This window comes from Mustela putorius, unplaced genomic scaffold, assembly GCF_011764305.1.
Source record: "Mustela putorius furo isolate JIRA1106 unplaced genomic scaffold, ASM1176430v1.1 tig00000224_pilon_pilon_pilon, whole genome shotgun sequence".
Taxonomy (NCBI): Eukaryota; Metazoa; Chordata; class Mammalia; order Carnivora; family Mustelidae; genus Mustela; species Mustela putorius.
The window spans coordinates 6,402,290-6,429,986 of NW_025421321.1; the positions used below are offsets into that span (position 1 = coordinate 6,402,290).

Below are 27,697 nucleotides of genomic sequence, written 5' to 3' on the forward strand. Positions count from 1 at the left end.
AATCCAGGCTGCAATTGATTATTTGCCAAGAATTCCACGCTTCCACCTCACATAATACATTTTATTTTTCTTTTGGGGATTTGTTTTCTGAATCAGTTTACTTCTTCGTGGTCCAATAATCACCAAATGGAATTCTCTCCATCTTTCATCCTTCATCATTAGGGGAAAAAATACAGTATCATTTTCTGGCAAGAAATAAATATCTCAAAATGAAAGACAATATTTAGTGACCAAAAAAAAAAAAAATCCCTCAAGAGCACTACTTTTCTGATGAATCAGAGCTGGAAATGATTAAGGGCTCAGTGCATTAAAACAATGAGCACTCACGTCCATTCCTTCATTTTCATAAGAAAATCAAACATCCTCTTTTAAGGAAGTGGGGGGTTGCTTAACAAATCTTTCAAGTGAGCCATAGATAAGTGCATTGGCATGGTTTGAGGAAACGCATAGAGGAAATTAAAAAAATATTTATTTTATTGAACTAATATTCCCAGTTGGAGATTAAAGTAGCAAACGGAACCCACAACTGTAAGGTCGATGCGATTTGGCCATTTAGTTTCTATTTATTTTGTTCTTAACTGTCAACTTGAACTTGAGGAGAAGTTTAAAGTTGTAACTTACTAAGTGCTTAAAAGAGTGTTCCTTGTATATGAGATGGGGTTGTCTCAGATTGTATTTTTGGGTAAAAATACGTGTGGTTTGATTTTATTTGAATCGGTGTTTTTCTTTTTAATTTTACATTCAGAATTTGAAATTCCTGGCTGTTTTCAGGTTGACTAAAATTTTGCTGTGTTGTAGAGAGTTATGATTTCATGATTGTGTGAGTTTGGAAAGGTTCTTACATCTTTTTTGTCATGGATTTCAAAAGAAAACGTTTTTAAAGACACCATTTAGGGGGCGGGCACCTTGCTGGCGCAGTCGGTTAAGCATCCGACTCTTGGTTTCAGCTCGGGTCTTGATCTCAGGGTCGTGAGATTGAGCCCTGCACTGGGACCCACACCCAGCAGGGAGTCTGCTTAAGATTCTCTCTTCTTCCTCTGCCCCTCCTGCTCATGTGCACATTCTATCACTCAAACAAATAAATAAATCTGTATAAAGAAAATTAAAGGCATTATTTAGGAATCAGGGCTAACTGTTTTTTCATTTCTGGCTGCTACCTCATTGCTATTGGATCTGGACCTACTATTCTAGGCTGGTTGTGTTCCATTTGGTCATTGATGTCTTCTTCCTGGATGGACGACTGTGTACTTTTTATTTCAGATTTACAAGGAAAGGGACATCTGGAATGCACACCTGTCACATCAGACAGTCACGTTTGCTCAAGAGGCAGATAGTCGCTACCATGGTTAAGCTTCCACCAGTACTTACTATGTTCCAGGAAATAGGCTAAGGAATTTATGTCCATTATTTCTTGTGGAGACAGTTACTGTTTTGCAGTAACTATAATTATCCTCATTTTATAGGTGAGGAAACTGACCTCTCAGAGAGGATCCTTCACTTTCCCATGAGCCCCTAGCTGGCAAGGGCCAGAGCTGGGGTTCTCCTGGTGGGCATCCTCTTGGGTCCCCCCTCCCAGATGTTGCGGGGCTTCTCTAACAGTGGCAGAGAGACCCAGGTGTTTCAAGATGGTCGTAAAGCTCTTGGGGCAAAAGTTGATAAATGCAAAAGCAGGGCTACATCCCCGTCCTCTTCCAGTTCACAGCAATTCTCCTGCAAAACAACTGTGCATTTGCAGGCTGGCTTTTCCATGGAAAAGCTAGAGTGGGCACACGTTCAACTCAGTTCCCACTGTGTTTTCTCACAGAGGTTCTTCCACAAGATTACAAAGACTGGGAACCCAGCCTATTATTATTAATAATTTTTAAAAGTTATTCTGGCTTCTTTCAGGGCCATATCAGTTTCAAAGATCGCTGTCAGGGTGGGAGCAACTGAAGTTGAAACGGCCTGAATGCTAAATGTAGCCTGAGAGCGGAAACTTTGTTCTTCAGAGTTGAAAAGTCGGTGGAATATTCATAGAAATGTAATATGAGCACAGGATACCGAGTCAGTGTCAAAACTTTGTTCCAAACCATATTTGCTATTTGTAAAACTCACTCCTCAGGGCCCGGCTGGGGGATGAGAGGGCAAATGGATTACAGCACGCCCTGAGTCAGGGCTGTGTGTTGGGGGCTCCCTTCCCCACGGGGCTTTTCTCCACAAGAATTAGGGTTCGTAAGGGGGGGGCAAAGGTAATGGGGTCCAGCCCTTCTAGGAGGACCATCTCTGCCTCAAATACAGAAAACTTTCCTGTGTGTTTCACCTACAGTTTGTGCCAGAGTTTGAAATAGAAACTGTGGAGGGGTCTATGTAATGTTTCCCATGTGCAGAAGTGACACCATTTGCTTTTTTCCTTGAAGCTCTCCTGATTGAGATATTGATTTAAAAAAAAAAAAAATCATGGTGGCATAGTTCGCAATGAATATCATCATCAGATGCTGGACTTCTATCTTAAAACTAACCAAAGGACCCATCTACTGATGACCCAAATTTCCTTTCAAGAATTAATAAATTCTCTCACATTTTTCCCCCCGTGGAACTCTACTCATCTGTAGTTAATCTAAGAATTAACATTTAGCAAATTACTGCCCTAAATGAGGTATGTGCCTGGTGGCTCCGTTGATTAGAACCCTGTGCTAATGAGATCACGGGTTCAGTCCTCGGGAGGGCTGGTTCCCTTCACCGTGGTCCCTGTCTGAATCCCAGCCAGGCCTCCCAATGCACACTGCTTACAAGGGGCCTTCTGGGGAAGAATCAACACAAATTCTTCATCATTTGTGGGAAAAAAACCAACTCAAAGCAGATGCCTTGAGTTAACTCAGGGCATGACAGTGATCCCAAGGGGGTAACGAAATGGTACCCTAGAGAAGGCAAGGGCTGCTTGCAGATGGTGGAGGTGTCGCACTTCCTGGGGATGGCTTCTGGGCTGGGAAAACAGATTTGGTGTGTGTAGGACGTTCCAGTCCTGCCAAGTGAAAGGGGGACTTTCATATAGGAAGGGTAGGAGGCTGGATGTTTATCCATGGGGCAGACTCAGAAGGACACTTGGTGGTGTGGGGGGGTGTTGGTTGTTGAACTTTCACTCATCACTTATTTGAAAGACAGATCATTCTGAGCCTTCCCTATAATGTCAGTAGTCATGTAACCCATGGGACCATTTCTCCTACAGCCAGGCCACTCCAGTCTTGGGCTGGCAGGAGACACCGTAGCTAAGAGCTTGAAGAGCAAGGGTGGTTCTCACTCTTACTCCCTCTCCATTTTCCACTCTCAGAAACCACCTTTTCAGAGGTAGGTCCAGGTTTGAGGCCAAACCTCACCCAAGCATGACCGGATGCCTTGATATCCTCCGAGGCCATTTCTTGGGTTTAAGGAAGAATAATGCCTAATGAGCTCCAGCTGTGCCTAGTGGCATTCCCTGTTGAAACCAGCAGCCCCCACTGGCTTTCTTCCATTTTCCAAGAATACCTTCTTCAGGGCAGCGGCCACCTCTTTTTTTTTTTTTTTAATTTTTAAAAAACTTTAACTATTACATCCTTATTGCCCAGCAGATTGCTTTGTGTTTGGAAGTTCAATAAATATCTGATGGATATTCAATTGTGCAACTGGTTCCATTTAGACAAAGGCAATATTTTAAATGTTATCATCTTATTTTTCTCTTTGCAAAATTATATGCCCTTACCGGAAAAAAATGAGAAAATAGAGAATAAATATCACCCATAATGTCATCAGTTGGAGATAGCCTTTCCTGGCATTTTAGGGTGCATGATAGTTACCATCTGTATGCATATCTTTCAACTATACGGGACTCAGACAATACATATTATTGTGTAATCTTTTTTTTTTTTTACTTATATAAAAATCTTTGCATGATACTATATATTGAGATTATATATTATTCCACCTTATTACCTTTAATTTTTTTCAGAGCATTTTATTGCATGACTGGACTTCAACTTAATCAGTCACATATTAAAATCTTGTAGTTTAAACTCTTTGCATAGTTTTGTTTATTTCCTTGGGACAAATTCCGACAGGAGGAATTGCATGGTTCCACGGTTTTCTAATTTGCTATGTGTTGGCAAGTTGAGGGTCAGAGAGGTGCCCCCAGTATGAACTCTGGTCTGCAACAAACAATGTAGTGCATTGCCACTCTCCTGCCTTGCCAACAGTATTTATTAATCTTTTGTATATTCGCTAACTCCTAGGCGAGAAGGTAGCAGTGTGCTTGTACTTTGCATTTCCTTTATCAGTAGTGAAACTGAGTATTTTTTTCGTGTGGCTATTTTAATGTCTACTTTGCAAGATGACTGTTAATATTTTTGAAGACCCGTGTATTTTGGGGGCTAGTAGACCTCCTTCTCTCTGTTCCTTTATTGTAAAAAATTAGTTAACACCATCTATTTGAATACAAAGCCATATACAAATATGTTGATCAGCTTTGTGACCCTGCAGGTTGAAGGTCAGAAGGAAGGGTCACCCAAGAGTAAATGGGCTGAGTAAATGGTTTCCAAGCAAAGACCTGGGTGAGCTTTGCCAGAGGAGGGGCGGGGAGAGCCACCTGTGAAGAAAGGGAAAGAGGATGTGACCTGAAGATTTGTGACTTTGAGAAGGTCACTGGAAATAGACAAGGTCAGAGATAGTACAGGGGCTGGCAGCTCCAAACGGGAGCCAATTAGACACAGAAGGAAGCGAGATGGGCAGGGGAGCTGTAGGAAATGAAAGAGATGGTGCCCCGGGGTGGTCTGTGGTCTCCCTGGGGGGTGGGGGACAGGCATCTCCTCAGATGTCCCTAACACAGCAATGGAAAAGAGAAACACTAGCAGCGCCTGCTTCTCTGAAGACTTATCTGGAGTCCAGTGTGACCAAGGCAGGCGTGTTTAAGACCAGAAAGGGAGATACCACTGCACGCACGTGTGGTCTTCTGGCTAGAGTACACCTGTGCTTTCTTGGAAAGCCCAGGAGTAACCACACCTGGGAGAGGGAATTGAAATACACAAATTAGTGGTAATTAAATAAAGATAAAATACTGCACTAAAGTTGCCCCAGCATGTATATGACTCCAGTTATGTAAAACTGTATATAAAGATATGTAATACGTCATTATAAATATAGGTTTTAAACATGATATGTATATATATATATATATATATATATATACACACACATATACATATACATAAAATACCTGAATATAGGAATATGCACACTTGCCCATGTCATGTCCAGAGAGTGGTAATGAGGTGAGACAGGGAGAAGGAATTATTCTCGCTTTTCCTCACATTTTTAAGTGTTGCTTCACTTGTTCCAGCAAACATGTATTCATTCTCTAGCTTGTACATGGTCGAACGAAGAAAAAAAATGGTTAAGACGGGAAATATATGTGTGCTGAGGGCGGCCTTCCACTTCCCCTCAGTGGCATGGCTGGGGATTCATGAGGGCAGTAGAAGCTGAGGTCCTGGGCTGTCACCCGAGCCCCTGCCAACTCAGACAGAGGAACCCCTGGAAGTACCTGAGAGTCACACCTGGGCCCCGCAGGGCACCGAGCTCATTGGCATGTCACACTTAGATGACAGGGGAAGCCGTGCCTTCTTGGCAGGCGGGACTCTAGCCAACAGGTAAGACATTTCCAGGCCACCTGTTTCCAGATCAGGTGAGCATCGCCACCTGGCAGGGAGGAGGCACGGGTTCATTGCAGGGGAAAGAACTCGAGCTTGGTGCAGGAGGAAAAATGAGAACTTTTCTCCTTCCGTTCAAGAGCTGCCAGTGCATCATGAAACAAAGTATCTGACTGGGACTTTTTGTTATTTTACATCAGGTAAAGCCACTTTAAGGCAACACGGTTTCCTGCGTCCTTTGTGTTCCCCTGTCCTGTGGTCTGGAGACAAAGCTGGGGAACAAGACTCAGCTGACCTCTGACATTATGGAGCTACCCTTGAGTAAGGGAGATGGACGGATGGCACGCGAGGGACCAAACAGAGAGAGGGTCACACGTGGTAAGATTGCTCTGAAGGGAACCAAAAGCGGTGGGAAGCTCAGGGCTGGGCTATTTTGGATCTGGAGACAATGGAAGGTCTTTCAGAGGAGAGGACGTTTACCCTGAGTCAGGAATGAAGAGAAAAGGTCAGCAGGTGAGTCGCCAACTGGCAGAAGGGGGACCCAGGAGGTGGGACTCAGCTCAGCCTGCTGACCATCGGTCTGAAGAACAGCAAGTGTGTGGGGAGCTGGTCAGCATGAGGTTTGAGAGGCCAGCAGGCATCAGGTCATGCTTGGCCCCATAGGTGGGTCATATCTAGATATTCAGTTTTGTCCTTAGTGCGAAAGCAAGGTAAAGTGTGCTTAGAAATCTGACATCATGATGCCGCTTCATTTTACACAAGCTTAACACCAGCTTCAACTCAGCATGTGTAAAGATCTGTTGAAGGAGTGCAAAATAGATAAACGGACTGATGTTCCAGGGTCAGAAAATGTCCCATGTTTATTTTATATTCTATTCTATTCTATTTTATTTTATATATTTTATCTTACTTTGTTTTTTTATTTATTTTTATTTATTTATTTGACAGAGAGAGATCACAAGTAGGCAGAGAGGCAGGTAGAGAGAGAGGAGGGGAAGCAGGCTCCCTGCTGAGCAGAGAGCCCAATGCGGGGCTTGATCCCAGAACCCTGGGATCATGACCTGAGCTGAAGGCAGAGGCTTTAACCCACTGAGCCACCCAGGTGCCCCATCTTATTTTATATATTGTATTTTATTTTTAAGCTACCGTTTTGACTTCCATTACATCAACAATCACCCCCATTTAGATTTATTTTCACAAAAAGACCAAGCTACAGAGATGTGAATGAAGTCTGATGCTGCAGAGCATGCCTGAAATCAAAGGAAAGGTTAATGAGATACTGTCTCCACAGCGTGGAGTGCATGAAGCGCTTCCCCAAACGGGACGCCATCCATCTTTGTCATCTCCCAGCATGCTGGGCGGAGCAGATGTTCCTGCTGTCTCTGTGGTGTCTCCAGATGAGGAAACCATCTCAGAGAAGTGAGAAAGGACTGGGTGGGGCCATACCCCCAGGAAACCAAGAAGCACCTGGGAGTCCGTGTGAGGTAGAGAACAGACATAGATGTTGAGCTTGGGCAGATCTGGTTTCCAGACCAGCTCTGCACTTAACTGTTGTGGGGTTTTGGAATAGGCACCCTACTGTATGATCTCCATGAGGCCCACTTTCCATCTTTAAAATGAGGGTAATATCATTTACCTCATAATATATTGCTGCAGATTAAAAGAGAAGAATTAGAGTATCAGGCACACATGAGACACTCAAGAAATATTAGTTTCTAGGTTCCATTACCCATAAAAATTCAATGAATCCTTCCCAAAATAGAACATCCTTTAGAATCTTACCCTCCTCTTTTTTGTTGTTGTTGTGGATGGGACATCCAAAAGGATGTTAGGGATTTTTTTTTTTTTTTTTTTTTTTGGTTTGTGGTAAGCTGACTTTGCACTTTAAAAGGGAAAAGAAGGAAATCTGTAGTACCTCAAACAATGAGCCTTTTTAAAGCCTGCATTGGACTCCAATTTCAAAGAATATTCTTATTAACATACTTTCTTATAAATGGAGCGCTACTCATCAAATATTTATAAGTAGTAGCCCTAGAAGCCAGCGCAGTGCTTGGCAAGCCTGGGGACATTTCCCACGTGCGCTGTGGGATGGCGTAGGCAGGAGAGACCCTTTAATTTTGTGACATGGTTTGGGGGCTCCAGCGTGAGCTAGTCTTGGCATGGTTTCTCCCTGCTCTGGGCCTGTTCTGGAGCCTTTCAGGACTCCCACGTAGACTGTCCTCGCAGGCAACTCCCTTTGAAGTCCCTGGGAGCTCTTTGAATGGAAAACATACACAACGGGGGTGTTGATGCAAATAAGCATCAAACCTGATGTACGTGGGGGAATAAAGGTGCTTCTCACCCCAAATATTAGCTCTCAAGCCCAGAAACTACGGTGTGATCGTTAAAGAAAAAAAGTCATCCCTCCAATAACCCCCCCAATCTATCACCAAAGCTCCATCATCTCCATTTGCTTAGGAAATGGTAAACCTGCTAATTACCCGAGAGTTTTAATTAAGCAACAGATACAGACAGTGCAGGGCTCTGTTTTTCCTTTAAACATATCAATAAAATGAAATTCTCAATTCCAGAGCAACTTGCTAAATGGAAAAAAAATAAACATTACTCTCTTTTGAAATATCACTCATCGAGCGTGATAATTTAGAAAAATATCTCTATTAGAGATAGTTAGAGATATTTTTTGGTAGAAAATGCAGTCGCCGATGTAGCACAAAGCTGCAATTTGTAGACAGGTTAAGTAAATTAAATCACTCACTGTCTTTTTTTTTCAATGGCTTTAAAAGTTAAAGGTAATTTGCAAAGAAAATGCTCAGTTTGAATTGGTTTGTAATATCTGTTAATGATCTTTAAAAAAATCCACTTATTCACAATCCGGTCCCTGGGGGAATTCCAGCGTGCTATCAGAAAAATTTCTGAAGTCTGAAATGTCATTAGCTAGTGATTCCTTTGAAGTAAAAAGCCCCCCCAAAATAAATTATATAAGGTATACAAGTGCGCAGGACAATCACTTTGATGAATAATATCTGTGTTTTTCGTAACTAAGAACGCAACAATTGAAATCCAAGCTGCTAAATTATAGAGCTGTCTTGTGAATTACCTCGGTGGAGGTATGCCTGTTCTGTTTATTTCACACATATATTGAATTCTTCCATATATTTATAGATTGTTGATGTAAAAACAGTAGTGTTGGAACAATTTTGATTATATTCATTGTGTTTACCTTTTGGAAACACAAGGTGTTGCCTAAATACAGCTCTACAAGTGTTGCCAGCCGGAACTAAAACAATAGCCTGTTTTAGGGCAGCCTCCTGGATCCCAGATCCAGGTGCCCTGAACCGCGGCGCGAATACCGCACAGCCCTGCGAATTGTCCGATATTAGATAACAGCGCTGTGAAATACTACACCAAAGGGGACATTTTCTTCCTGACCCTGGCTGGCTATTGGTTTTTGCCTGGAAGCAGGGGAGTCTTTGTAATACGATATTAGTCAGTGTAACTACAGATGCTGCTTCGGCTGCTATAAATAGCTATTTTTTTTTTTTTTTGAGAAGAGTCGGATTTTAGTAAACCGTTGGCTACAGGTTAATTATACATTTCGTAAGAAGGCACTTCCTTGTAGGCAGCCTAAATTTGTTGCCTTTTAATGCTGCTTTATGTGAGGATAGCCACGTGTGAGCCTCTAGGAGGACCTTCATTATTTCTTTATTTTACACATTGGGAATTTAACTTTTTGTTCTTCTCAACCTGAACTGCCAAGGGACCCAGTCTTATTCATTTTTCCTCCAGGGGAAGGCATTCTGTTCTTCCCAGTTCTGCTGATTTATAATTGTAGGTGTGGTTCTTCTGGTTTTCTGTTCTGTCACTGACATCCGGAGAGCACACCGAACGTGGTTAAGAACAAGCCCCTGACTGATTCGGTAATATTTAGTGCCTCCGTGTGCTTCATCTAAGAAATGGAAATCAACACTTGAAACTTTTTTGGGAAGCTTTATTGGCGTTCCATGTATGGAAGATCACTCAGTGTGTTATCCTGGAAAGGGCACACCCTGTAACTACCTCCCAGGACAAGAAAGAAAATATAGCCAACATTCGTGACTGCCCCTAGGATGGGTCGCTCCTTTCCTCCTCAAAGTAGCCACTTTCCTGATGTCCAACACCATAGATTTGGTTTTTGTTTTTGTTTGAACTTTGTGTGAATGAACTCCTATGGTTAAGTGTTCTTTTGCGTCTGATTCTTTCTTTCAACATTGTGTTTGTGAGCTGTGTCTATGTTGCCAGGTGCAGTTATATTTTCCATTTTTATTCCATTCCATTCCATTCCATTGTATCAATAATATACCACAATTAACCATTTTACCCTGGATGAACATCGGGGTGTTGTCAGTTTTTGGCTATTTCAAGAGCTACTATAAGCTTTGTCATGCATGTCTTGGGGGGGTGTAGCTGGTGTGTAGGCTAAGAGGGAAGTTACTCCATTTTAGGGCATGACCGCGCTCAGCTTTAATGATGTCAGTTTTCCAAAGAGGTTGTATAAGTTTCCACTCCCACTGGTGGTGAGAGAGATGTGCTGCTCTCATTCTTGTTAACTGGTATTTTTCTTCTTTCTGATTTTGGTCATTCTGGTGACATGTAGTTGAATATCATTATGGTTTTGATTTCCCATATTATTAAGAAGTTGAGCATCTTTTCATATACATTGGCCGTTTGGAAATTTTATGAATAGGGTTTTCAAGGATTTTGTTTGTTCATTTTTCCATTGCTTTGTTCATCTTCTCTGTTTTGAAGGAGATAGTTATATATTCTGGATTATTCTAGTTATGATTTTTTTTTTTTTTTTTAAGAGAGAGAGCACACACATTCGCTGCTGCTGCTTTAGCAGCTTTGCATCCACTTCTGGTGTGCAGGAGTTCCCAGGCATAGGAGCTGGAACAGTGCTCTTCCTCTCAGGCCTAGGAGCAGAGGGGTTGGCCCCTCAGACTGGACCCGAAGAGCACCTTGGATAAGGAAGAGCACTTTGGATGAGGGGTATAGGGTGAGGGGTGGAGGGCGAGGGGGAGAGAGAGTCCCAAGCAGGCTCCATGCCCAGAGCGGAACGCAACATGGGCCTCTAGCTCAAGACCCTGAGATCATGACCTGAGCCAGAATCAGGAGTTGGAGGCTTAACCCACTGAGCCACCCAGGTGCTCTAAGGATATAATTCTTTTTTGATGATATATATTGCAAATATCATATACCACTCTGAGTTTGACTTTTCACTCTAAATATGGTATCTTTGGATGGATAGAAGAGTTAAATTTTTTAAAAATTATTTTTATTTTAAAAAATTTTTTAAAGATTTTTATTTATTTATTTGACAGACAGAGATCACAAGAGGCAGAGAGGCAGGCAGAGAGAGACGGGGAAGCAGGCTCCCTGCTGAGCAGAGAGCCCTATGTGGGGCTCGATTCCAGGACCCTGAGATCATGACCTGAACCGAAGGCAGAGGCTTAACCCCCTGAGCCACCCAGGTGCCCCAAGAAGAGTTTAATTTTTACATGGCCTAATTTCCTAATATTTTCCTTTATAGGAAAAATTAAGTACTCACTTATTTATAGAATAATCATGACTACCCCACCCCCCAGCACTTTATTCTGTTAGTATGATAAGTTATTTAATAGGTTTTTGAATGTTAAACCAATCTTCCATTTCTGGACTAAGTCCAATTTGGTTATGATATATTATTTATTTGAAGTACTTCACATATTTTGATAATTTTTACAACAATGTGTATGCATGAAACTTACCTGTACTTTTCCTTGAGTGTAATGTCCTTGTCAGGTGAGTTATCAAGGTTTAGCTGGCTTATAAAATGATTTGGAGAAGTGTCCTCTTTACGTTCTTTAAAAAATTAAAACATAAATAAGTCTAATCTAATATAGTTATTTAAAATATATGTAGTTTGTCCTAAGAATATTATCAAAGTTCTCCAGAAAAGAAGAACTAAACATTTGTGTGTGTGTGTGTGTGTGTGTATTTATTTATTATAGGAGTTGACTAGCACAGTTATGGAGGGCAGGAAGTCCTACAATGTGCTGTCTGCAATCTGGAGACCAAGGAAAGCTGCTCATGTAACTCACCTCAAGTCTGAAGACCTGAGAATCACAGGGGTCCCTGGGGAGCAACTCTGTAAATTCTAGCTGGATTCTGAAGGCCCAAGACCCAGAAACTCTGATGCCCGAGGGCAGGAGAAGATGGATGTCTCCACCTTTCTTCTGTCTTTCTCTTCTATTCTGGTCCTCAATGGATTAGATGACGCCTACTGCATCGGTGAAGGTGATCTTCGTTACTCATCTACTCGTTCAGATGCAAATCTCTTCCAGAAACGCTCTCACAGACACATCCAGACTTATGTTTTACCAGCAGTCTGGGCATCTCTTAGCCCAGTCAAGTTGACACATGAGAATAACGGGCACAGTGAGTATTCGTCACAATTTCTTTCATTCCAGGCTTCTGTATATTTTAATGTAGACTAGTGGCAGGAGACCGGTTTTGTGTGAGTTTGCCTGAGAAAGAAAATGGAAGTCACACTATCTTCTGGGACTCACAATCTGCTCATGCGCCCAAGGTTGAAATTTGTTATCACATCTCAATCTTGGGACCCACAATCAAGGCTCATCCTGGGTTTAAAGGAGGACCTGTAAGATGAGAAGCTTTTGGGACCTAAGAGAAGCATTCAAATAAAACACCTGCTCCCCTATGAGAAGCTTCAAAGCCAATTTCTCCACTTTTGACCCTTCAGTTACTGCTCCACAGAGATTATTTTTTTTAACTTTAATCCTCTTCAATTCTGTATATCTCATGCCTTACCCCATCTTTCCATTCCTACTTGCTAGTGTCCAAGTTCAAGGCCTTATCACCTACTGCTTGGGCTATGGCATTTGTGGGACATCTAGTGTCCATTTTATCCCCTTCCGAGCCATCCAAGTGCTCGCCTTAAAATGGGCAGCTGGCCATGTTAGTCCGTGTTGGGAACTGCTTGGTGGGTCTCTATTGCTCTCTGAGAGGTCGTCCAGGTTCATGAACACAGCACACGTATTCTCCCGTGACCTGGCTCTTGCTGACTTCTTCAGCACGTGTTGCTCCTCACACTCCAGCAGCTCTGTCTGCTTGCGGTTCCCAGTACCCCCCCTGGGGTTCTTCGTGTCCCAGCTTTTGTGTGTGCTAATCTTTCTCCCAGGGATAGACTATCTATGTCTTGCTCCTGGGCCATCCATTCTTTCACAGTCAACTCAAGCCAGAGACCCTTCATCCCACCCACCTGGGGCGGCATGGTCTCCTTTTTCATCCATGCCTCTGGCTCTGATTAGACTGTGAACTTCTTGAAGCCTGGGTTCAAATCTGAGTCATTCTTCCATCTATAACTTGCTCTGTGCTGGAGGGTAACAGGTGTTCAATGAGCATGGATAGGCTTAAACAGAAGAGACAACACTTACTAGTTGACTAGTTTGGGTTTCATTTCTTTTTTTTTTTTTTTCTTGCAAGCCCGAGATGGAATGAAATGAAGTGGCCCAAACGCCATGACCAGAAGGGATGCAGGAAGTCAAAGATGATGGAAAATCTGAAGATAGCCATCTCTTCCTAGGATGGGATTCATTTTTGTAGAATGGATTCGTGACAAGGATTTTCTATAAAGATAGATTTTTTTCCAGAGAAACAAATTTGAACACTTTAGTCCAAGAATTTAAATGAGGAAAAATAATCCTACTTAAAAGGCAAATTGACCAATATCCTTCCTTTTTTCTCTTATTAATAAAAGAGTTTACACGGAAACTCTGTAAGAAATTGTGTAAGAGATTCACAAGGATCATTAAAGTCTCTATGAGACATTCACTTTCACTTTGTAAAATTGGCTATACCCTCAAAATGGTATCCCATAAAAATGGACTTTCTGGGGCTCTTATATATATGAATGGGTTTTAGTCACACAGTGGTGCCATTCATTTTATTTGGCCCATTTATTGCAAGTACATTCTAAATTTGGCCTTAATTATTTTTCCTTTCACAAAAATATTTTGTGGGCTCTTTTTGAACCCCTACTACTTCCTTCTTGCCCCTTAAGACAGAATCCAGGAGTGTTACTTTTGTTCTCTTCTAATTAAAATAATTGCTTGGTTCCTTTTAACTAGATTCGTTCAGTTATTAGCCTAATACATGGATGGGTGCCATGGGGTGCTTGAGAAACAAAATGAAAAGTGATCGTGTAGCTTCACATGAAAAAGATTGTGCAGTGCCAAGGAGCATTACTCCTTTCAGCTGGCATTTTATAACGGCCTTTAGTAAACCTGGCCTCCCCCTGCCCCCATACCCTCACTAAAAGACTATTAAGTGAAAGAATGGTTCTATTTTCTCCATTAGGTAGACAGTGAACTTACTACAATTTGAAGAGGGGCACTTGATATGCTGGGTATGGCCCAAAGACTGGGGGGCTGGTTTTAATCTCTGCCCCGGCTTTGTCTTTCAGAATAACTGCAATTGAAGGATAAATGCTCCGTGTCCTCTCTCTGCCAGTTGGCGTTTATCAGAAGGCACTGGAAGAAGAGGGACAAAGGTGCCTGGATGTATGTGTTCACCAAGAGTTGTCAGGACCTTGATTCTAAAAGGAAGTTGTAAACTAATGTTTTTGACGTCAAGATGTTTCTGGAAGTGGAGGCAGTTCAAGAGTTTGGCAAACACAGGCCTGCAGGCTAAGTTCAACCTATTGCCAGTTTTTGTAAATAAAGATTTATTGGAACACAGCCACACCCATTAGTGGACTGGTTGTCTCCTGTGGCGCTTGTGCTACAATGTGGAGCAGTAGTGGCCTAAAAGATTTACTGTCTGGTTCTTTCCAGAAAAAGTATGCTGACTCTTGATACAGTCCGTCCAATACACTGAATATTTATGAATGCACTACTCCCTGCTGAGAAAGGTATTTATTGGAATTTCAATGGGGGTCCTCATTTGATGAGATGCTAAGGGCTTTTGGTAATGTGCTTAGGTTATGAGTGTTCGGTACTGGTGAACAGACAGCAGGAAGTGAGGCAGATTTGGGGCAAGACTTTATGGTTTGAGAAAGAGGCTTTGCTATTAATGTCTCAGTGGCAAGTCATTGATGGCTGGGCTGTTCCTGTTAGATAACAAGATTGCTCTACTACGTGGAGAAGGTGCTGAGATTTCCAACGTGGAATGCACCTTGATTTACTCCTTCAGGACCTTATGGTCAACATTATGGATGTCTGCTTCCAGGCCAAAAGATGGGCACCCTTTGCCACCAGTTGGTAGTTGGATGGGTCAAGCGAGAGAATGTGCATCCCAAGCATTCCCTAAACCGTAAGATGCTCTATTTGTGACATATGAAAGCAGCAGGGCAACTGTTGTTTCTGTCTGGCACATGAAGAAATGACGTAGCCTACCCAAGATCAAGTAGTCAGCCAGAAGAGTACCCGGAGGCTAGCTCTCTTGCTTTAAGTCACCATTCTTTCCAGTATACCATATGCTTCTTTGCGTCACGCTTCTTTCCATGGCTTCAGAAATGCTCAGTTCTTTAGTTCATTTCTTTATTCTTTCATTCACTATTGAATGTTCTTTAACAGCCTGCTATGAATGGATAAGGAGCTGGATGTTTCAGGGAGAGTGAGGACTATGTAAAAAGAGTTGGAAGACCCTTATAGTAATTTTATTCTTGGACCCCTGTGGCCAGAATCCTCCAGAAGGACGTAGATTCTTCTCTTGAGTTCCCCTGCCCTGACCAAGGAGCTTATTTGTTATATGGAGAACAAGAAAGTAGATTGGATGAGAAAGGGAGAGCAATCCTGTCATTCAAAAGGGTTGCCTGACATGTTGTTTTATGTCGTGTGTGCGCGTATGGTATGTGTACACACCATGAAAGGAATGAAAGAAAGAGGGATTCTGAAGTGTTGATAGCAGATTTTACCAGCAACTGAAGGATGGAGACAGTCTAGGTTTGGAGGATTTGCAAGTTAGGATTTTGTATATAAAGTCCAAGGGAATCGATATCAGAGGAATTTTCCAATATGAATTGTCCGATTAAATGACATAAATTAAACATGCCAGATGTGGATTTATTTTATCACACTGTTAAATACAGCCTTCATTCAGATTGTCTTCATTCAATGATGTGTCTTGTAAGTTTTGAAATGATGATTACCAAATGTGCCTGGAGGAAGCAGCTTCCACCAAAATATTAAATCTGCCCTGTTATGGTGAGAGAAGTGAAATTCTTGAAGTTTCTGTTTTTGACACTAGCTGTTTTAACAGGGAAGTTTGCCAGTATTTTCTTCATATCCAGTGTTGTTGGCTACTTGTTTTTTTCAGGTTTGTCTATGAGCCTAAGTCTACGATTCTCTGAAGCAAATATGCCGGTGAAGTTGCCTGATAAAAAAGCAAACCTCCCAGAGTCTTCCATTGGAGAATTGTCACCTGCAAAGACCTCTGAGAGGTAGAGTAGAAAATTCTGCCTTATTCTCCTCTCCCTCCCTTTCCATAAGTCACTCACAGCCCTGCCAACTGAATTTGGAGGTGGTGCTATCTGATTCTGCAATTCATTAATGAAGCCATGTTACTTCTCGGATATTCCCAGGATCCAGGATGCTGCTGTCTTAAGAAATGTAATTTGGTTCAGCACAGAGAAAGCATATTCATAGCAGGTCTCAGCCGTGAAACAGATAATACTTTTCATCTGTAAGAAATTTGTAAGCATTGACTAATTTATTTAAGTTCCCTGTAATTGAGCGAATTTTCTTCCATTTGCTGTGGGAAAACCCTTCTTTTTCTAATTCTAATCTTTCATCAGGTATTCTCCTGAAACCTTGTCACCATGCTGGAAATGTTTTGTAGAGGGGAAATACATCTTTGAACACAGTGTAATATTTCACTGAAATAGATGACCTCCATTTCCTCCGTGTAGAGCCTATTTTTAAATGTTTAGACAGTGTTCTGGAAAAAAGTGAAATCTCCTTGAAAATTGTGGGAACTGTTATTGCATTACTCCAGCCCCCATTCCTGCCATGACTATGGGCAGTATTCTTCAGGGCTTAGAGGTATTACTTTGGGTTCCCCAGAAAGGAGAACTGGAGGAAAACCCAGGTGCTGTCTTTTTCGTGGAGAGTTCAGTGTCAGAGTGGGACAGGCTGGGGAGAATGGTGGTCAGGCTGAGATGAAAGGAACAAATACAATGGTGTGTTATCAATGTGGCCCCAGCTTGGCATGGGGTGTAACCGACTGCTCTCTCCTTGGGATCGTGGTTGGCTAGACAGTGGTCCTCCAAAGAAATGTCTGTATCCTGATTTCTAGAACCTGGGCATGTTGCCTTCTGTGCCAAAGACTTTGCAGATGTGATTAAGGATCTTGGGATGGAGGGATTGCCTTGGATTATCTGAGTTGATCTAAAATCCAATGGCAGATGTCTTTAGAAAATGGAGGCACAGGCAGAGGTGCAACTGACAGATGAGACGGCAGGGTGACTGTAGAGGCGGGGCTTGGGCACTCACCAGAAGCTTGAAGAGTTGAGGATGGGACCCTTCCCTGGAGCCTCTCCGCCAGCCCCCCTGTTGGTGTCTCAGCCATACTGATGGCATACTTCCACAGTCATACATCTCTGTTGCTTCCAGCCATCATATTTGTGGTAATTTGGTACAGCAGCCATGGGAAACGAATGCTGGGAGGTGTCAGGATAGACTAATAGAGGAAGGACAGTGAAAGAATTTATTTGCTACTTCCAACCATTGACTGGGGAATGGTTTTCCTCATGGGACATTGACACCACTTTGTGTGCCCCTCTTACCTCCGGATTGATTGTGATTGGGTGCAGAATTTCTCTGGAGTGTCTCCTGCTTCAGGGATAATGGGGAAGCTCCAGGAAGGGAGGACAGAGGCTGGCCAAGCAGACTTGAGAAGGGGCTCCATTTACATGCTAAAGTTTGTGGTCTGGAAGGTGGTAGAAGCAAGTAGCTGAGAGCCCAGAGCAGTGAGGCCAAGTCACCACCTGAGAGGTGGCATAGAAAGGGGTTGGAAATGATGATCTCCTTGGTTCTCACCACAGTGCCATGAGGCAGATCCGGTATGATCTCCTCAGTAGGTACTCATTCTCCAGTCTTGACTAGCATGAGCTTCTGGAACTCACTGTCACTCACAGTTGCCTGTCTCATCTTCAAATGCAGTGACTGAAATCCTATCCTTTAGTTGAGTCGAAACCCCCCTTCACAGACGACTCTGTGATGGCTCTAGTATTACTTCTTGAGGCACATAACATAAAGCTCATTCTGGCATGTGAAAGCTCTCTCCAAATATCTGAAGACAGGTTTTATCCTTTTTCTCTCTACCAAGCAGAGCACACCCCATTTCTTCAACTCTGGCCTAGTAGAACAGCTTTCTCTTTGTGGCTGGTGGCTGTCCCCTGTCCCTCTTCTGGACATGCTACAGTTTGTCTCCTCACAGGGAAGTTCCCAGAATACACTGGGACTTCAGGAATGGTCTCCTCAAGCACACAGGGGTCTTTCATCCTTGGTGTTTATGTCGATTATTGTGGTCAGAGCTTGTTTTTATTTTATTTTTTTGTCAAGCACATCCTTTTTAGTTGCACTAAGTGTGGTGTTGGTTACAGTGTTTCTCACACATGTGTATGGATGTAGAAGCAGGTGTTAGTGAAGGTGCTTCATCTTCACTGAAGGTGCCCCTCCAAGAGCTCCAAAGAATGGATCAGTTTGCAAGTGGTGTTACTGTATGGTAGAGATCAAGATGCCACCCCATGTCATGGCAGATAAATAGTCACAGTTTTATGCAGAATTAAGGTCAGTTGAGGCTTCTTACAGGTCAGTACCAACTGGCCATTCTCAGCCAACTTGCCCTGCCACCATCCTTTCTCCTCAGAAAACAACCAACCAACCAACCAACCAACCAACCAACCAAACCCACTTCTGGAGCACCTCCTGGGATGGAGGAGATCTACCTGGGTTGAGCAGGCAGAGCTCCCCTCCTGGTACCATGCAAGACCTCAGGATCTTCTTCAAGAAGAGCTATTACCATGGGCTAAGAAGGCCAGTGGACATGAGTTTTAGATCCATTATCTGCCATCTTCACAGGAACCCTGCAAGGTAGACATGACTGTCTTCATTCTACTGATAGACAAGTTAAGGCTCAGTTCAAAGGAACTTTCCTGAAGTTGCAGTACAGCAGGCCTAGGATTGAGCCTCAGGGGGCCAGCCTCTCTGTGCGGTGGTCAAAATGATTTTGAAGCTGTACTTGAGGGGAGAGGGAGTCCTTGGACCTCTGCACGTGCACTGAGCCTTGAGCAGAGCCTTCCAGACCACCTGAAAGAACTGGGGAGCACACAGTTGGCATTAAATAGCCTAGGCTCTGTAGGGTCTCCCTCAATGACTGGCTCTTCTGGTCTCATATGTGTTAGGAAACATTCTTGCCATGTTCTGGCCCAGCCTCCACAGTTCACAGACTTGGGACTTTCTTTGGCCCAGTATTCATTCACTAAGTGCCTTTTGGCTCTCTTGCATAAGCCAGGGTAGAGATGGAAGAACAGATGTCCTTGGCTTTAGTCATGCAGCATGGGAGTAGAGGGGTTTGACTGAGGGTCTCAAAGGTCTAGGTCACTCAATATGATCCTGCAGAGATGCCAGTAGCACTTGAACTTCCTCTGGACATCTACCCAGACCAGGGTGCTCTTGACCCCATGACACGGGCCAGTAGTTTATGAAGCGTTAGCCACCCTTTTTACCTCTAGGATTTTTCTTTTCACTTTTACCTCATGCAGGCAACTAGGCCAGTGCCTACTTGTTTTGGGGGGAGGGAAGTGACAGTGAAAAATGGGTCTTCACCTGGTCTGGTAGATTCTTTAAGTTGGCAGCTTCACACCCCTCTTAACTGGTTATTTCTTATAACAGAGGCTAGACACCAGACATTCAACTTCCTGCCGCCCTACAGATTGGAATGGGCAGATGCCTCCAGTGATGAGTGTGAAACACACAGGCCCCTTCCTTCCCGGCCGGCTTTGTCCCGCTTGTCTGGCGTGGGTTGCTCAGGGTCATTGTTAAACAGGGGCCTGGCTGGAGGCTAAGAAAAGCCTGCCTGCTTCCTTGACTGCGCCTTTGAGCACTATGCCCGATTTTTTGCTTGTGTCTCACAATAAATTTCTATTTGGCCAAACCTCTGTTGTTGGGTTTCTGTGACATCCTTCCAGATATGAGGCTTACCCACTATACTGTTCTGTTTTGCTACAGCTATGGGGGAATGAAACACTTAGGGCCCTGCTGAAGAGTGGAGAGAACAAGTCTGTGGGGACATTTCACACTCATGATGGTCGGGGAAGGGGACTGGGAGAAGGACATCTGTCCTTGGTGTCTTGACACCTGAAAGGGACTGGAAGGGTAGAACCCAAGGGTGTCCCGGTCGGCTTCGGCCAAAGACCTGTGAGAACCAGGTAGGGGGAGTGACGGATGTATCAGAGGTTGCCTGCATAGACAATTAGCACCAAACCCCGCCAGCCTCTCCCCTACCACGACTTAGAACTGAAGATTCCTCAGAACTTGGCCATGGCTGAGGGAAAGGTGAGACCCCATGACTGAGTTTCTGCCACCTTGCAAGAATGAGGCTTCAAAGTAGACATGATATTAAGTTATTACAAACATATTTTTTATGCCTGAGTTGTCGACTGAACTGAGCACCACCTCTGTGTTAGCCATTGGGTAGAACCCCTAGAAGCACTCTTTGCCAGGCTGAAATGTCATGCTGGGTGAACCCTCGAGTGGGCCTGCCTCTACTCCTGCATGAGGACCCAGTCTAGGGGACAGTATCAGGCTGAGCGGTGGGGCAGGGCTGCCAGGGTTCAGGGTTTCCAGGGTCTCAAGCTGACCTCTCTGACGGGGCCCCTGTTCTCTCTCACAATCCCTGAAGGGCTTCTCAGTGCCCAGCCTGCTTCCGCCCAGCAGGTGGATTCAGCCTGGAGGCCCTGGGAGGTTGCGCAGAGAGAAGGTTTGTCTTTCTGTCCTCATGGAAATGTTGCCGAACACTGCTGAGGTGGAGAGGGAGAATTCAGCAAATCAGTTTTGATTTTGGAGATGATTATAATTAAGCCAAATCGTTTCCTGCCTTCTTTCAAGGCTGCCACTTTTCCAACTTTCCATTCAATTAAATGCTGCTCATTTGAGCAGCAGCCCTGTGGTTACTCTGTACTCTCCAGTAGCTGGCTGGCGGGCTTTGAGGGCTTCTCCACCATGTGACCTTGGGCAAGTCACTTCATGGATCTCTGCATCATCTGTAGACCACGGTGGATGACAGGACCTCCTCCCTGGGTTGGGGGAGGAGCAAAGACCTGGGAACCGGGCGAAGCACACGATCCGTGAGGGCCTGAGCATGCGCTTTCTCACCTGATGCCTGTCGTTCCCTAGGAGATGGGGACACTTGGCCTCATCAGGAAAGAGCTGCGTCACCAGACACAAATCTCATGCTTTCCTTCTGACGGTCATCAGGGAGCAACAAGTCCACGTTCATGGCTCTGCCTAGGTGCCTACTGAATAGTGTTACTATTTTATATTTTGTTTGAGAGGAGGAAGCTTGCTTCAGTTGACTACCTTGTACTTCCTGGAAAGGTGATTTCTTTTTCGTTTCTTTCTGGTTTTGTTGTTGTTGTTGTTTGTTTGTTTTGTTTTTAGAGAAAGAGAGAGAGAACAGGAGGGGCAAAGTGAGAGGGAGAGAGAGAACCCCAAGCAGACTCCCTGCTCAGCAGGGAGCCTGACCCAGGGCTCGATCTCAGGACCCTGAGATCATGACCTGAGCCAAAATCAGAAGTCAGAAGCTGAACTGACTGAGCCCCCCAGGGGCCCCAGGAAAGGTCGTTTCTTTCTCACTGAAGGGAACCTTCTCTTCCACCCCTGCAGGGGCTTCCAAAGATGGCTGAGTTCTATTGCAGGGTTGAACTCCCCATCAAAAAGTCAAGGATAGTTGGAATAAACCTTTAAAAGTGAAATTCTTAATTGCATTATTTATGATCACACCTTCATTTCTTTGTTCCATTCTAATAGTTTCCCTATTTTTGGATGATGATGATCTGCTGCCCCTCATTACAGCACTCCTCCACCCCTAGCGCCTCTCCGCCCCCATCAAGGAAGGGTTCTCCATGAGAGCTGGTCTCTCTCTGTTGCTCAGAAGGGCTGTATTCCAATGAGCTCCTTCCCTTCATTCATTATGCTGAAATCATATTTCTAGAGGACAGAGATGAATGCTGTGTACTTATCTGATTAAACTGCCTGTTGTTTTAAATCTATTTTCACCGACTTTTTCCTTCTGATAGACATTCAGTGACACAACACATTAAAAATTGTATCTGTATCAGTGGTTTCCTCCTTTGTATTTATGTAGTGCGTGCGCATGCGTGTGCGTGTGAGTGAGCAGGGCTAACCCAGCGGTCCCCTCTTAGGATGGGTGTGTATTCAACAATCATGAAACAGTGGCCCCTTCGAAAAAGGAGAGGTTGAATCATATGTTTTATTGATCGGTCAGAAAAATCGCACCGTTGTGTGAGCACCAAACATATAAATTACATTAAAATGAAAAAGTACAAAGAAACACTGTTTACCAAAGGCTTTTTACTGGAGTGCCAGAGCCTTCATTGTCATGGGCAGTTCGGCAGGTCTCCCTTCTGGGCCATTTTCCGAGTATTTTTGCATTTGCCGAGTATTTCAGCAGGGCTTGGGGATCAGGACTGAGTGTGTGTTCGTCCTTGCCTGCTGGTGTCATCAGAACCTCCCTTAATCTCTGAGTTCTTTGCCCCCGCTTTACCAAAAGAATAATGCCTCCCCCGGAATTACGCAAAAATCAATGGCGAAGTTAATTGAAATCTGGATCTCTTAATGTTTTGCTCTTTCTTAAGTGATGGCTTGGTTTCTGAAAAGTGAGGTTTAACTCAAAGGACAACTTTAATTGAGGGTGAGTGAATTGGGAGGTGAGTGAAAGTAGAGGTAGATAATTTTCCAAGAGACTGAAAGATAGTGTTTGCATTTAGGATTTCATTTCCTTTCAAGTTTTACACTGGAGCTTAAGGAATGTTACCAGATGAGAAGAATGACCAGGGCCGCTGCTCTGTTGTCTCTTTAGAGGGCTGGAAATGCTTTGAAGGAGGCCGGCCTCTTCCCTTTCCTCCCACGGGGCCAGGGAGAGCAAGAGGGGCGAGAGAGAGCGGTAGAGGACTTCCTGCCACCAGAAGGGGGTCAGCTTCTTTATTTTAAAGATTCTCCACTTTTTTGGTGATTGAGGTATTCATATTATAAAAATTCAGGCCTGTAATTTGGCTTAATGCTGGCCACACTCGTTATATTTAAAACAGTTTATAATCCTCAGAGTAAACTCTTTGGCGGGATTCTCATGCCAGTTTGCGGAGGCAAATGCGACCGGTATTTTAATCTCTACTTTGCAGAGGAAGACACGGAGACTCCAGTGGGTTAGAATTTGTCCAAGATGACCCAGCGAGGGGCGGGGGATGCCGGTCTATAGACTCTTAGGGAAAGAGATAGGGGGTCAAGGCCCAGGCACCCACCTTGATGGGGTTCCTGACTGTGCGGTAGACAAGGTTCAACTTCAGCTAGTGGGGACATAGGCGGCATCCCTCTAGTGCCCTCGCTCAGTGCCAGTCCCACCCCTGGGCTTTGCAGTTCAGCGTGCTGGTTCTGACTCTCATTGGGATCTTCCAAAAATATTCAGACAAAGGACTCTGAAAGGCATCTGGTCAAGCTTTGCGAGGAGAGAAAACTTATCCTCTGATTCCCGAAGCCCCGAAGTCAGGGATTTGATTATGCTTATCATGATCTCAGCTTCCACCGCTCCAAATGTGATTAGTTTTGTAATTAGTTAATGTCATTACCTGTCATCAAATCCAGACAATGTTGGTCTCTGAAACCTCCCGTGGCAGAGAAACCCACAACCTGACATCTTTTCACTGTTTAACACTGAGTTTCTTTAAGAATTCTGGCAACTGTCCCTTCTTTCCTAGACCACAGGTCTGAAAGTTAGGGGAAAGATGTATTTCTTGTGTTTCTTTAAGGCAATTTAAAATTCTTCGGTCCGCTTCCCAAAACTTTTCTTCACTCCAAGCAAAGCATAAATATAATCTTTTCAGCAAATCTTATACCCCACCATATTTTCCTTCTTATGTATGTTGGCTATATTTTGCTTTGGGCGGAATGGCCAAAATAAGAACCAGTTTACCGTAGGGAAACACCCCGTTAAGAACTATTTTTACCTTATATAAAATGCTGCTTGTCTTATTGCTTACTTGCTGTTAAATGCTGGGAAAATGGTTTTTCTTCTTTGCTTCTATTCAGATATTCAATACATATTCTCCGAGTGTCTGCTGTATGCAGGTACTTGGGAATACAACAGAGCACAGATGAGCTAAAATCCTGTCCCGAGGGAGCTTACATTCTAATGGGGGAAGGTCCATGATAGGAAATGAATATGTTGAAGTAAAGTACACAGTAGGCAGGTTGGACAACTTCCATTTGTGCCCCTAGACCCCCTCTCTCCCCTTTACCACCCTGCTCTGTGGAGAGTCCTGGGAAAGGAGGTCACTAAAGTTTGCATCAGTGGCTTCTTTGCCCCCACCATGGTCTGGCTGGGTCAGGATCTGGAAACTGAGGCACAAGAGAGTGAGGTCGAGGTACTGATGACCAGTCTGTCCCCCTCTGCTGGCCCAAGGGTAACATAATTGCTTTTCTATCTGGTGGGAGTCAGCCCTCCCCAGTGTTGCTTCAAGCCCAGGGGTGATATCTGCTCACCAAGTTTGGGTTTTCTTAACCCTCATGTAACAACACCTCTGAAAACAGACCCTTCGTTGGCCTCTCCCAAGTCACCCATTTGAACGAGCCCTCTGTCTCTCACCAGGACCCTGACTGCCACAGCAGGTTAGAAGACAATACCACGGAACGATGCCATTCATCGGCTATATTGCTTGCTGTCACATGTGTACTTTTGGACTAAATGTCATCAGACTTCAGGTCTCATGGCTCCCTTATGACTCAGCATCTCCTGTCGTGTGTGGGGGCCCCAAAGAGCTGCTCCTTCCTCCACCAGTCCAGCAAGCCTCCGAAAGCCTACAGGAAAGGGTAGGTCCCTGAAATGGGGTCCTTGAGACCCTCCCCAGCCCTTCCTCCTGCCCCAACAGCTCTCCCTTTGCCCTGTGCCCTACCCCACCATGTCTTTTTATTCCTCTGCGATAAAGAGCTGGTTCAAGAGCCCTCTTAGAAGACTTTGCTGGTTTGCCATTTTGAGGAAGGAAAATATATATAAATATATACAACATATATGTATTTAAAGGTTTGATTGAATTAAATTTCCTGATTACGAAGAAGCTCACGCTGACTGTAGAGAACACAAAGTACAGGACTTGGGAAAATTCATCTTACTCTCATCTGTAGGTACCACAAACATGCTGGATGTATTCAGGAACCTTCAACTTTAGCTTTGAGGGGAACACATTTATACGTTGCCAGGCCACCTCTGTTGACCAATGCCTTTTTGTTTTCTGAAGAACTTTTATAGAATCTTGGACTCTTTTCCCCTGCCCAGTTCACACCGGCCTGAACTGCCCACTTAAGCCAAACCAAGTATTTTCCTTGTCTGCATTGGAGCTTATTGCTTGGGTTTGGGGAGTGAACTTGGGCTCCCTTCTCCCCGGTTCAGGGCTTCTCCTCCTCTTGAAAACAGGGTCCAGGGATTCAGATGGCCTGGAGTGTGCCCCGTGTTTGTGGGTGGTTTATATACTTATCACCTTCCTGCTGGAAACCCCTGATGGGTGCTGTCCAGTCAAGGAGTTTTGCTCCTGAGTAACTCTCCCCCTCACCACCCCTTAACGCACCCCTGTGTGTGTTAAGGCCACATTATGGTGCCCTGTGCAAAAAGCCCTTAAAATATGAAATCCCCCATTTCTCTTGATAGAAATGATGCAGAAAGAAAAAAAAAAAAAAGCATAACAGCTTTGTTACCTGATGGTACTTATTAGTTAGCTTCCCTCAGAAACAGTTTTGAGAGATTTCATGTGGATTTAAGTTAGACTCGGGGAATTCGTCAACAAAAGCCACTGATTGAATGCCATTCATATGTTCCCTTTTTTCCCCCAGTCTAAAATAGATGAAATAAGGATAATAGTCTTCATTTGATAATGCACTCAAGAATCATTCAATATAAGTTTTAGTTTAAAACTCCCAGTTTCCAGCAGCCTATTTAAAACATGTGCATGCGTACACACACACACACACACACACACACACACACACACACACACACCCCAGTCTGGCTAAGAAATATCCTCAGGAAACCAGCCTGGAAGAACAGAGGGTGAAACATGAATGAGCTATTTAGCTTTTCTTGGAAAATGGCATAATTCTCAGAGGAATGAAAGGCCAAGCATTCCCCAGATTTTTGTCAGGCACATGTACCAGTCCACAAAATGCTGGAACCCCAAACACAGAATCTGGATTGATTTCAATCTCAGTAATTCAGGTGTTTGTGGCAGAGAAGAAACACCACCCAGAAGGCAGCATCCTGAGTTACCAGAAGTTTCGGGTGCAATAAAATTTTCCGCAACACTTTCAGCTTCTTCCACACAGGGATAGTAAGTTAGTCATTCAGTTCACAGAAGCAGAACGTTTTACTATTTGAAAAAGAAATCCCGAATCCACCAACATTTGGGACTAATATGCTGAATTAATGTATTTTTCTAAGGTTGGGTAGATCTAGCTTCAATCTGCTGGTATCTTTGTTTTTTTTTTTTTTTAATTAATTAATTTATTTATTTGACAGAGAGAGAGACACACACAGAGCGAGAGAGGGAATACAAGCCAGGGTAGTAGGAGAGGGAGAAGCAGGTTTCTTGTTGAGCAAGAAGCCCAATGCAGGGCTCCATCCCAGGACCCTGGGATCATGACCTGAGCAGAAGGCAGCCGGTTAACTAACTGAGCCACCCAGGGGCCCCTGCTGGTATCTTTATTTCGACAGCTCTGTGAAGTGTTTGTTGAGTGTCTGTCTGACGGGTGGTATGCGGTCTCATTGTGTTAGATGGTACGAACTGTGGGAACTCACATTGCTATCTCCTGCTTTCAGGGAACTTGCCATCCAGCCAGGGAGACTGGACAAATACTTATGAAACAATCAGTGGATAGCACAAGGCACTAAATAAAATATGTGAACGAGTGTGGAGCAGGAATTGAGGAGAGAGAATGAGAGAGAGAGAGAGACAAATTGTACTAGATTGTTACAGGCAGGGCTGTAGGCATGGGGGTACAGGCTAGGGGTTGTTTTGTATAGGTTGAGGAAGAGAGGTTAGTTTATCAGGTTGAGATTTAGCAAGAGAAAAGCCACTAATCGAAAGAAAAATAAATTGAATATCCAGGTGCCTGGTATTTCTTAAAAAGAATTAGGATCTTCACGTTCATGAGCTATTTCTAATAATAACCACATGACAAGTTATCATAGCTCCCATTTTGGATATGAGCAAAATGAGACTTAAAGATATTAAATAATTTGCTCAAGATCATACTGAGGGTAGCGGCTACACTAGGATTGTCTCGGGGCCATTGAAGAGGTCTGCCTATTTATTTCCCTCGCTTCCAATTAGAGCAGGAGGCACTCTGGTCAATTGCATTTTGCATCTTGCATAGGAAATGAAGAAAGGGATGGGAAATTTTAGGTGTGAAAACAAAAACCCATCTAGATGTTTACTGAGCTTTGGAGCCAAAGAGGAAGGGGAGGATTGATCATGTTGGAGCCTCAATGCTCAAGGTAGCCGCAGTGATTGTCACCCAGGGCGTCTTGGCAGTGGGGACCGTAGCAGGGGAGGTGGAGGTCTTCTTCCTCCAATCAAAGACAGTCTGCACACAGGTTCTGCTATCCTGCGGGGAGAGGTCCCAGAAAGTTCTCTACTCAGAAAGGAGTCGAAGAACATGTGGCAGATGGCGAGTTTTCCCTAAATCTGTCCTTCTTTTCTCCCTGGACATGAAGTCATTCAGCTA

The 27,697-nt window shown here is 43.9% G+C and overlaps 1 long non-coding RNA gene across 5 annotated transcripts in view; it reads left to right on the forward strand.

Moving 5' to 3' along the window:
- Positions 1-27,697, forward strand: part of LOC123391354 — a 112,170-nt gene that overhangs the window by 37,624 nt on the left and 46,849 nt on the right. For 2 of the 5 annotated variants that reach the window (XR_006605994.1, XR_006605998.1), the window contains exons 2-5: positions 5,852-6,029; positions 11,678-12,104; positions 13,173-16,128; positions 24,573-24,793. This is a non-coding gene — a long non-coding RNA (uncharacterized LOC123391354). The remainder of the gene's footprint in view (positions 1-5,851; positions 6,030-11,677; positions 12,105-13,172; positions 16,129-24,572; positions 24,794-27,697) is intronic. The other 3 variants (XR_006605996.1, XR_006605995.1, XR_006605997.1) reach the window with 3 other exon arrangements.